This window comes from Giraffa tippelskirchi, chromosome 2 (genome assembly GCF_054371585.1).
Source record: "Giraffa tippelskirchi isolate mGirTip1 chromosome 2, T2T-mGirTip1v1.2.pri, whole genome shotgun sequence".
NCBI lineage: Eukaryota > Metazoa > Chordata > Mammalia > Artiodactyla > Giraffidae > Giraffa > Giraffa tippelskirchi.
Window position 1 is genome coordinate 37119992 of NC_137276.1, and position 12601 is coordinate 37132592.

At 43.9% G+C, this 12601-nt stretch overlaps 1 protein-coding gene across 14 annotated transcripts in view; it reads right to left on the reverse strand.

Annotated features, from left to right (window-relative positions):
* Positions 1-12601, reverse strand: part of PCGF5 (polycomb group ring finger 5) — a 113571-nt gene that overhangs the window by 88200 nt on the left and 12770 nt on the right. The window contains exon 1 of one of the 14 annotated variants that reach the window (XM_081555134.1): positions 11591-11639. The exons of the other annotated variants lie outside the window; for them this stretch is intronic. The gene's annotated coding sequence lies outside the window, so the exon portion shown is untranslated. Of the gene's footprint in view, positions 1-11590; positions 11640-12601 lie in introns of those variants that run through there. 14 annotated transcript variants of the gene reach the window in all.

Below are 12601 nucleotides of genomic sequence, written 5' to 3' on the forward strand. Positions count from 1 at the left end.
GGGACTGAGCTCCAGGTACCCACAGCAGTAATTCTCTCAAAACTCACCTTTATTGAAGGCTTCTTCTCTGCCCTGTCCCATTTGCCCACTTCCCTGCTGACATTCCTGGGAGAAACCTCTCAGATAAACCACTTACTCTCAAGTCCTTGTCTTGGGATCTGTTTCTAGGGAAGCCAAACTGGGATTTCCTCTCCTTTGTGACTCCATTTCTCTACCAGTTAAAACACCAGGACTGGAGAGAGGATCTTGAGCGCCTCTTCAGGCTCTAGCATCCTTTGCTTTCAATGATGAAAGCATCCAACTGAAACTGATGATGAGGTTACTTCTTCACTGAGCCACTGTATCCTATCTTGGAGTCTAGCTCCATAAATGAGGAAGAAGGTGGCAGCACTGCCCAGATGCCATCAGTGAGGTCCCTGTGGCCGCCATGGAGATGGCCTCAGCTGCAGAGATCCTCCTACCCAAGGTGATGCACTTTCCCAAGGTCGTTGTTATGCACTGACTGAGGGATGCTCGAGCAGAAAAGGCCCGTTCATCTCAGCCCCAAGTCAAGCCAACTCTGAAGGGCCACTTTAGCCCCAGCGCTACTCGGGGGGCTGCTGAGGCTGCCGCTGGGTCTGCCTTCTTGTTTCTTTCCCATCCTTCAAAGGGCCGATAAACATCCTGAGTGTTCAACTCCACTTTGTGGTTGGCTTCCCAGAGGACCCCACCTGTGATGACTTCATTTTAAATTTTATTTATTATGTCATGAAAATCACAGACTCTGGAACTCTGCCTGTGGAAGCAGGCATGTTCCTTTTAATGCTATAAGGCCAGGAAGTAGTGGAGACAGGAGGAAATAAAGCAAAGTTTTTAATAAGATGGGAATGAGGCAGATACAGACCAGCTATGTATGAGATGCAGTTTCGGTTTCTGAACAAAAGCAAGAAATACATGAAATGTCAGCATAGTCAGTGAAACTGAAAGTTGAGAGAACTCAGATGAGGTAGTCTCAGAGGGCAATGAAAGAGAGAAATCTCTCCCAGAGAAAGAAAACAAGAGTGGCCTTGCCAAGGAGAAGCAGCAGACTAAACATACCATGTATTCCAAGTCAAAAATCATGGGGCAGAAATAATCCATCTGCAAGAGGGCCCTGGACCACATCCAACCCATAAGAGATACCATCCCCCAGTGTGACCAAGGCAAACGCCATCCTGGAAATTCCCACCAATGAAGCTCAGGTTAGTTCATGCTCCTGAAGAGGCTGGGGAGATTCCCACGCTGCTACCACAGGCAGGGCCTCTGCGGAGACTCTCCCAATGACACTGAAGGACCGAGACGGCTCTCCAATGAGAAAGCTGGTGATGCTGCTCTGCCAAAAGTTGTGCCCAACTGGTGCCAGCTGGTTACCTTGTCTGCTTGGCTATGACCTCCTGGAGAGGAAAGGAGGCTAGCAGTGGATAACGATTGGAATTTAAAATAAGATGGTAAGTTGCAAAGGCACCACTGAGAAGGTGAGATCTGGGCAAAGAGATAAGGACTTAGTCTCACGGTCACCAGGAGGAAGGTGGTGACACAGAGAGAAATGAATGAGCAAGAACAAAGCCGATGCCCTGAGGAAGAGCAAGGAGATGAGTGTGGCCGAGAACTGAGAGGGTCTGAGGTCAGGGAGATGAGGGGCAAGTCTGGCAGAGCCTTCTGGGCCACTGTAAGGATGCTGGCATCTACTTGGAGAAGGTGGGAAGTCCTGGGAACACAGCTGTGTTAAGCGACATAATCTAACACTTCCATTTCCCTTCTCTGGATTGATCTTCCTCTGTAGCATTTCTTACCATCTGACAAATTATACAAGTTCTGTATTTACTAACTGTCTCCACCCATTAGAAAGTAAGCCCCATGAGGGCAGATGATTTTTGTCTGTGCTTTTCACTGCTGCAGGGTCCCCCAGTGTCTGGCACTTAGCAGATAATCAATGTTTATTGAATGAATTAATGGGTCATCTTTTGAGAAGAACCTGAAGAACTTTTCTAAATGGCAATATGAATTCAACAAAGAGTATGTTTCTACTCCCTCCAAAGATATTTAGATTGGCACTGTGAGGCCAAAACAACAAATTATCTTCTCTTTCTTTTAGGCACCTAGATGCCCAAAGATAGAAATATGTTTCTATTCATAACTTCTAAAAACTGTATGCTCAGATGCAGAAGAAAACCACAGACTCATCGAATCAGCAGTTTGGAAGGTTTTACACATATGGAATTCATTCATGAAACACACACCAAGAGACAGTGTCTATGAGATGCTCATTAATGAGGTTTTAAATGAACAGGATTCAGAGCCACTGCCTTTCTGTGACAGGCCTGACATTTTCAGGGGCAGACGGGAGCAGGGGAAGGGAAGAGAGCATTTACAAAGGAAACTAGTGCCCTCGCTAGCAAGACAGGGAATCCCCTTTGAAAATCACTGACCCTGGGGCAAAAAAAGCATGAGATTCACCAGTATAAGGAAATGCATCTTTTTATATACAAAAGTTTCCAACATACCATTAGTTTATGGTCTAGAAAGTTTTCTAAAATAAATTCAGGTGTCTTTTTGTAATACTTGTGTTTCCTGATCAATCCACAGACTAAAGCATAACCGAAATGATGTGTACAATAGTGAAAAATGGTATAGGACAACATCACTGAAATTTAATTGAATAAAATGTAAATATTCTGGAAATATACTGGAGGGAAGAAGAGGGAGGGGATAAGGGAGGGGAAACTGCCAGGAGCTGCTGAAGAAGGAGTCAGAAAGGGACCCGTGGTTCTGTTTCCGTCTGGAAGTAAGGCCCCCACCTCCTCCTCACCACCATCAGCCCTTTCATCACTGAATTCACAACTCCTTGTGAGCTTACACCAGTCATGTAACCTCACTGAGTCTGCCTGTTTCCTTGTAAAAAGGGGGCAAAGGGACTTCCCTGGTGGTCCAGTGGTTAAGACTCTGCCTGCCAATGCAGGGGACACAGGTTCGGATAGAATCCACATGCTGTGGAGCAACCCAGTCTGTGACACAAGTACTGAGCCTGTGCTCTACAGCCCACGAGCCACAGCTACCGAAGCCTGCTCGCCTAGAGCCCGTGCTCTGAAACAAGAGAAGCCACTGCAAGGAGAAGCCCGTGCACCACAACTAGAGGGTAGTCCCCGTTATCCACAATTAGAGAAAACCTGGGCACAGCAATGAAGACAAAAAATAAACAAAATTATAAAAAAACAAATTCCACCTGCTAGAAGGTAAACAGTGTAACACATTCAGCACTTAACACAATGCCTGGAGCACAGTGAGCCCTCAATAAACATCAGTAGTCACTGCGATGACAACACTGCCCATGAGATTTTAATTTCCAAACATGGCCACACTAACATATACCTTCCACCCAACAGGGCTCGTTACAGTGTGGTGCAGACATGCCTCCATCAAGCATTTGACTGTGAAACCCTCTTCTTGAATCTGGGCAGGTCTGTGACCAGGCACAAGTGATTCTATGTGACTTCCAAGACTGGTTATAAAAGATGACACAGCTTTCCTCTGGACCCTCCTCTCTTGAGCCATGCTCCTTGGGAGCCCCAGGGGGCCACATAACAAGTCTGGGTCCTTTGATGTCTCCATGCTGGAGAATCCACATGCAGAGGTCACACAGAGAGAAGGACGCTTCTGAGGAGCCGAGATGTCTCAGACCAGGCACCAGTAAGCGAGCAAGTCTTAAGACGATGCCACCCCAGCCTCTGAGCCTTCTGGCCTGATCCTGAATGGAATGGAGACAGGCCACACAGCCAACCAGAATCAAAATTCCTGACCCACAGAAACCACGAGATGCAACAGATGATTGTTTTATATCACGTTTGGGGTGGGTCTGTCAGTCTATCAGACGACCAGAGCACTGCCGATAATGATTCCCCGTTTGCTTCTAACAGAGAAACCACAGCATGTTACTCTTTTGTTTAAGAAGGATTCCAGCGGACCACAACATCATGCTGAGAATAAAAAGAATTGGGGAAGCTCCTCGAGGAACTGGGAGACTCGAGGGAGGGACTGTGTCTCCTCCATCAGTGAACCCCGAAGGCCTCAACAGCTCCTCACTTAGTTAAGCAGCTTAACTGTGTGAGCTGAGCCACTCGGCATGGAAAAAAGTGAACAAGAAGATGAATTATGAAAACCATGTATTCAACAAGTATAGACTCCTTCCACCTGGTGCTGGGTATCTTGTTGTCAAGCTACTCTCCCGTCACCTGCAGGAACCCACTGAGCTTTCTGACACACACAGAGTCCTGTGATGGACTTCAGACTCCATGAAGCAATCCATGATCAGCAGGGGATGGGGGCAAGTGGATGAAAAATGAATGAATTACCCCTGCCTCCAGTCCGTCCTCCATCAGAAAATTCTAAGGCATGTTCCTAGAGGGTCACCTATGGGATCAAGTCCAAGCTATCCATAGTGGTCACCAAGTTGCTGAACAAATCTTGGCTCCAGTTTCCTTTCTTTCCTATTAACTCTTTCCAGGAGCCAATCCTTTTCTTTGGTATTACTACTCAATATAAACTAATGTACCATAAAGCCTTGTCCAGGTTTTGTTACTTAGAGGAACCCAGTTTAAGACTCACTTAAATTTGATTTAGTAAAATACGATTTATGTTCAACAATTTAATAACCCTATAAGGCAAGTTATATTCTAGAAAGTGATAGAAATGATAAGAAAATAATATTGGGCTTTTCTTGCATAATTGTACTTTATGTTGTCCTTTAATTTTTGGCTTTAAAAAAAAGGAGAGGAGATATTTAGTATTAGGTGGCACTTTTCTCAAAGGTGTATGGAGTCATTTACTCCTTTCAATTCATGATCATAAATTTCTTACGGGCTTTTAATGCTTCCAAGTAATCCTACTACATATCCCTGGCTTGTTAAATCCCCCAAACCACCTTCTCCATCCTCATTCTCATCTGCTTTCCTATTCCACTAAGAAGATGGGAGCATCAGAAGAGAAGGTCCACACACTCCCACCGCATTCACCCACCCTCCACTTGCAACTCACCAATCTCCTACCAAAGTAGATATCAACTCATGCCCTACAAACATACCATCCTTACTGCCCACCCAAGGACATTTCCTCAGCAATTCTTAGCTCCCATCAGCATACAAACATGCCCTTAACGCTACCTCTAAAAAAATAAAAGCAAAAAAAGTTCTATTGATGCCACTTTTCCTGACAGCCGCCACCCCTTTTCTCTGCTCCCCTTTTCAGCAAATCTTCATTAGCATAGCCTCGCTCTTCAACTTATGTACTCCATCAGCAGCATCTCTCACAATCACTCTCTCTTCCTTGATATGCTTTCTTCACTTGCCCTCCAGGACACCACCCTGTCTTTGCCTCCATCCCCTTGGCTGATCATTCTCCACGTGCTCTGCCGTTTCCTTCTTCCTCCTTGATCTCTTGATGGGGAATGCCAAGGGTTCAATGCTCTGAGCAGAGAGAGAGAAGGACATTCTATCGTCAGCCTCAGGCCTTTAAATACCATCTGTACACTTCCGGACCTCCCTCCCCTCCTCTCCAGATTCAGGTCCAACTGCATCCTTTGTGTATTAGTTTTCTACAGCTGTTGTAACTAACTGTCACAAATCTAGCCTTAGGACAACACAAGTATTATCTGATGGGTCTGCAGGTCAGATATGAGTTTCACTGGGGTAAAATCAGATGTCAGCGGGGCTGTGTTCCTTTCTCAAGACTCTTAGGGAAGATTCGTTTCTTTGCTTCTTCCGGTTTCTAGAGGCCACCTACATTCCCTGGCCTACTGCCCCCTTCCTGTCTTCAAAGCCAGCCACACTGAATTTCTCTGACGATCTGATCCTTCCAGAGACATGTCTCCCTCTGGCCACCAAAGGGAAGTTTCTCCACTTTTAAGGACTCATGTGATTAGGCTGGGCCCACTGGATAATCCAGGATAATCTCTCCACCTCTAGGTCCTTAATTTAATCACATCTGCAAAGTCCCTCTTGCTACCCAAGGTGGCATGTTCACAGGATCTGGAGATTAGGATTTGGGCATGTTTGGGTGCCACTGCTTTGCCTCTCCAAATGGCCATCTAACAGACACAGTCGCTATGTTCAAACTGAATTCCAGTTCTCCCCCATCACAAATCTCCTCCACCCACTGCTTTCTACATCTTGGTTGACTGCAACTGCATCTTTCCAGTTGTTCAGGTCCCAAATGAGAGAATCATCCCTGACTCTTCTCTCTCTCATATCCCGCATCTAAGTCACAAAAAAGTGACTTTATCTTCAAAATATATCTCGAATCTGGCCACCTTTCATCACCTCCACTACCACTTGTTAAAGCCACCACCACCTTGCATCAGAATTGTTCCTGTCACTTCCTAATTGGTCTCCAGCTTCTCCCCTATAGCTCATTTTCAGAGCAGTCAACATGATCCTTTTAAAAATTAAGTTGACACATTACTTTCTGATCAAAATGCTCCATGGACTCCCTAGGTCACTGGGAATAAAAGCCAAAACCCCTGAGTCTCCACCCTCCACCCCAGTTGCCTTTCTGACCTCCTCCTCGTCATCCCTTGCTTTCTCCACTCCAGCTATGCTGGCCACTTGCTGTCCCTCTAACCCTCCAGATGGATTTCACTCGGGGACTTGGCTCTCCTTGTTCTCTCTGCTGGAATACTCTTTCCCTGATACCTATGGCTATCTTCCTCAGTCCTTGTACTAGTTTTCTATTGCTGCTATGAGCAATCACTACAGAATCAATGGCTTAAAACAACATCCATTTATAACCTCCTAGTTCTGTAGGGCTGAAGTCTGGGTACAGCAAGGCTCTGCTGGTCCCCTGCTAAGGGTCTCACAAGGCCAAAATCAAGGTATCAGCAGGGCTGCATTCCTTTTTGAAGGCTCTAGGTATTAGTATAAGCTTCCCTGATAGCTCAGTTTGTAAAGAATCCACCTGCAATGCAGGAGACCCTGCTTCAATTCCTGGGTCAGGAAGATCCGCTGGAGAAGGGATAGGCTACTCACTCCAGTATTAGTATGCTTCCAGGCTCATGCAGGTTGCTGGCCAGACTCAGGTTCTTGCAGCTGTAGGACTGAGGTCCTGTTTCCTTGCTGGTCGCTGCTCCTCAAGGCTGCCCTCCCTTTTTTTCACTCTCCATATGGCCCCTTCTCCAGTACTGGCAGGCTGTATCTCCCCCACATTTGAATTGCTCCAAACTCAGCCACATTTCTGTGACTCAAACCACTCACTTTACTTTTAAGGGCCACCCAGATTATCCAGGATGATCTCTGTATTTTAAGGCCTGTAACTTTAATTAAAGCTGGAAAGTCCCTTTGCCATGGAACTTAACCTATTTAAAGGTTCCAAGGATTAGAGCATGGACCTCCTGGGAGGCTTTCTGTCCACCATGCCTCCTTTCCTGACCATGGCATTTATACTGCAACCCAGCTCTCCACGCCCTATCACAGTTCATCTCCTTTTCTTGCTCAATTTTCTCCTTTTTCTATAGCTCTGACCATCTTATAACAAATCATATAACAAATATGTACTATGCTTATTGATTATCATATGTATTCCCCTGCTATAAAATAAACTCCTTTGGGTCAAGGATCTTTCTTTCATTCAATGCCAATCTAAAGACTAGCTAGAAGGCATGGAGTAAGCACTTCTTGGATGAATAAATAAACTTATCCTGTCACTTAACTTTCCTCAACCCCATTTCCACAGATTGCTTTTAGTTTCAACAGTTCGAAAACACTTATAAGAACAAAGATTTTGACTGGTGATGAGGAATATGGATAAATATCAAAGGACTGATCTCTTAACACTGCCCCACAGCTGCGGTGAATAGTATCTAACTCAGTTCTCACTAAAAAAGACATCAATGTTTGCTGGATAAAAATGTTTATTATTGCTACAAAAATAACAATGTTTTATTTTTTATGCTATTATCCAAGTACACGGGCAAAACAAATTGAATTGTTGAGTTCATCTGGTCTCAATAGGCATAGAAAAATAAATGACTAAAATTGCCATAAATGATTTGTAAAAACCCCCATAAATGCCTGTGTAGTGGGAAAAAGAAACATACTGGTTTGAGGAAGTACCATGAGAAAGCACTGATACCTACTGATGTTTAAGACTACCGACCACCAATCAGTCAGTTCAAGGTCAGAGGGATTATGACAAAGCAAGAAAGAAAAAATATTTCTTTTGAAGACCAAGTCATTTTAGAGATCAAATCCAAACTTCATAGAGAAGGCAACTGAGGCTCAGAGAGGGTAAGTGACTTGTCTTATCTCACACAGCTAGTCAGTGATCTGATACTTTGAGCATACAGTCTTACAGAATAGGGAAAGCGAAAGTGAAATTTCTGCAACCCCTCTAGGCATTTAAAATGTTCATTTAATGAGCTGATTCTCTGCTTCAAAGGGCTGGATCCAGCACAGATGCTGACCGACAGGGAGAGTCTCCTTACCAGCACTACACTTGGCCCGACCAGGTCAAGATGCTACAGAGAGGGGACAGGCCTAAGGGCATGGCATGGCCACAGGCCTTGCAACCTCAGAGTGACTGGAGGAGGACCCCTTAGGACATCACTACACGGGGACAGGCTGATGGTGCCATACATTTGAGAAATCAAGGGGCTGAGGAATAAAATGGAACGATACTTCACTAGATTAACTATATGTTAATAGAGGAAAATAATTGTTACCTAAGGATCTTGACAAAATCTGGAAGTATTTATAGATGTGCACTTGTTGCCAGCAGAAAGGCAAAAAATGAAGGAAAGTGTATTTTCAGAGAAGAAGTAAGGCATGTTTTGAATGGGGTTCTCACACAAACACAAAAGAAAGCAAGAACTGATGCAAAATAGCTTCCAAATTTACCAAATCACCACTTTCTGCTTTCTGAATACCTACAACAGAAATGCAAAAGAGCACAATAATTCAGTTCTATATTTAAAACAAGAGACAAGAGCTATTTGTTTGGTATTTCTTAAGACAGTCTCTCATTCACTTTTGAGCTTCTGGCAATAAGAAAAAAAAGTCACGAAATTGGTTGATTAAGGCAATATACACAGAGTGATTTCCTCAATGAGAGCGCATCAATGTTATGAAGGAGGAGAAAATAAGTCTATTTTTGGAGTCACCAATCAACTTTCCTCTCCATGGATACAGGATGTGTTTTATAACTTTTCAGAATCACAGATGATTCAAAATGACCTTGGTAATAATTGAGACTAAATCTCATATTTTATACATGAGGAAACTAAAGCTTAGGGAGTTGGGGAGACTCTGACGCCACAGCCCTTTAATGACACATCACGACAGATGTGTCCCCTCACTCCTAAGGAAAAATGTAAAACTGTAACCTCCGAAACAAAGTATCCCTTAATTTTCTCCTGGGTTTTATTCATTTGTAAATGACATGAAATTGTTTTGGCAGTTAAGATCTCCATATGTTTCTACATGATTGGGAAAAACCTTTTCAAAATTAGAGTCTTATAACTTCAACACCCCCTGAAAACATCTATGTGTTTAATACCGGCCCTTAAGGTTTCAACCTCTTTCCTACCGGTTGAGGAGGCCCACCTGAAAGAGAGCAGATAAACCAAGTGCACTGTGTGCAGGAGTCTATGACGTCCATTATCCTGGATATTTAATATTTATACTCTTTGATTTTTCCTTAACTTCCCTCCATTTTCATGTGGATAAGTATATATCTATGTAGCGGTTTAGTCATTAAGTTGTGTTCAACTGTTGTGACCCCACGGACTGTAGCCCACCAGGCTCCTCTATCCATGGGACTTCCCAGGCAAGAATACTGGAGTGGGTTGCCATTTCCTTCTCCAGGGGATCTTCCCAACCCAGGGATCAAACTTTCGTCTCCTGCACTGCACGTGGATTCTTTACTGACTAAGCTACCAGGGAAGCCCAACATACATATATACACACATGCATATGTGTATATTTGGAAAGATCTGTTAACTTGGATATGTGGTAGGGGTAGATCAGACCAAAAGTTAAAGCAACACAATCGTTCATGTCATGTGCTACTAAGTGGAATTTACTTTCAAACCTCCAATCCAGCAAGAACAGAGTCTCGACACTTTACAGAGAAATCTTGTAAGGATTCATCCGGCATTTATTGCTATGTGTCCACCATGTGCCGGGTCCTGTGGTATGAACTGGACATTCAAAGATCGCATCCTTGCCCTCACTAAGTCAACAGTCTAGTAGAGACGTGTGAACAGATGCTCGCAGTGGTGCAGTATAGCGGCTGGATGATGGAACAGTGGCGACCAGGATGGAGGAAGATGACCAAAAATCACGGGGGTAAAGGGATAATGCCTGGAAAGGGGACAAAATTACCTGCAGGGCTTTTTAAGGGAAGAGATGCTTTTTCCCAGGCACAGACAAGGAATTGTTTCAGATGGAGGACTTACCATATGCAAAAGCGAGAGACAAGAAGTGGAATGGCCTAGTCAGGATGCAAGATGCAAGGTTCCACCTTCCCCACGCCTGTACCCTCTGTAGTCAATGCCAGCCGGGCTCACTTTACATCTGTCATTACCTACCTCAGGGACCGTCATGCTGCCCAGAGATCACAGTTCCTGTCCTGGGGCCATCTACCCTTCCCCATCCTAGACCACTCTTCCATACCCATGTCTTCCTTCAAACCTCCACTATCTTCTCCCCTGTCCTTGAACTCAGCTAGGAATGAGAAAAACTACTGTCCAGGGAAGTGACAGGTGATGAGGGTGGAGAAAAGGTAGGGCCAGGTCAGAGAGCTCTACAAGACACCCTGGAGATTCAGACTCCATCCTCAAACTCTATCCTCAGCCATAGATTTACCTCCACAAATGAGGACTCTGGCAGAACGGCTGTGAGGAATAAGAGTGCAGGGAGTTCCAGTAAGGAAATTAACATGAATGAGTAGTAAGCAGGGTCTGACCCAAGTCAGAGGCTATGAAGCAGACAAGTGCATGTTAAGGAAATAAAATCAAAACCCTATTTTTGACTGAATGGTAGGGAGGTGGAAGAGAGGATTGCAATTTCTTAGCCACACAATTATATTTAATTTTAATCCACTGGTTTTAATGCTTATTGTTTCCCAAGAAATTGTAATTTACATAATTTTAATATACAGAAAATTGTATCATCTGCTTCTAGGATCATCCTTGTAAGAATAACAAAACAAGTAACATGTGAACTGAACTAAGGCCTATGAATTTTGAGCAAATCAAGTCATCCATTGCCATCAGCATTGGAAAATCCCGAGAATAACAACTGTTTATTCACCAGGATGGTTAAGTCAGTCAAGTTTTAGGACAAGTTAAGATAAAGTATAGGAGATACTCTAAATTTTCCTAAGTGTTTGGCAAAGGATAAGGACTAGAATTCTGGCTATGTGGAAACTTTGCAAATACATATATTTATAGGTAAACATATACATGGGCTTCCCAGGTGGTTTTGTAGTAAAGAATCCATCTGCTAATGCAAGAGATGTGGCTTCAATCCCTAGGTCGGGAAGATCCCCTGGAATCGGAAATGGCAACCCACTCCAGTATTCTTACCTGGGAAATCCCATGGACAGAGAAGCTCAGCAGGCTACAGGCCATGGGGCTGCAAAGAGTTGGAATGATTTAATGACTAAGTAACAACAAAACATATACATAGGAAGTAAATGTATAGCCTTCCCCAGAGAAAACAAAGCATCAAAAAGTTTCTAATATAATTTTCCCATGATCTCTTAGTGAAAGGATGTAGAAGACAGAAAGATCCCTTGGAAAGGAAAAAAAAAAAGAGAGAGAGAGATACTAACTTTGTATCTGTTCATCACTTTAAGTATTTTTCCTGTTAGGTGACATATGGGTTTTAATGAAAAGGCTATTTTTTTCTTCTTAGGCACGTCCCCTCTGATAGCCACCTTTAGTCATCTGTGTGTGCATATGTGCACACGTGCGCCTAGTCATGCCTGACTCTTTGCAACCCCATGGGCTACAGCCCACCAGGCTCCTCTGTCCATAAGATTTTCCAGGCAAGAATACTGGGGTAGGTTGCCATTTCCTTCTCTAGGGGATCTTCCTGACCCAGGGATCAAACCCACATCTCTTGCACCTCGGACATTGGCAGGAGGATTCTTTAACCCTAGCGCCACCTGGGAAGCCCACAAAGTAGGTGCATTCATGCATAAAGGCTATGGATACTTTCTAAATTGCTACAAAGTCTACACATGAAGATCTTTACCTGTGAGTCACAGCAAGTGTGCAGAGCTTGAAACAGTGGTTCTTAATCCTATCTGCATGTTAGTGTTACTCAGGAAGTTTAAAATATATGTACACACACATATATATACATATATATATATATATATATATATATATATACCATATCTGGGCCCCACCCTAGACCGATGGTATCAGAAACACTGTAGAGATAAGCCCTAGAAGCCCCTAGGTGATTCCACAAAGCAAACAGAATTGAGAACCAGTAACCAGAATCTTGTTTCTTTAAGTGCGGTCTGAGAACCAACAGCATCCCCTGGGAGCTTAATGGAAATGCAGAATCTCTGGTCCCACCTGAGA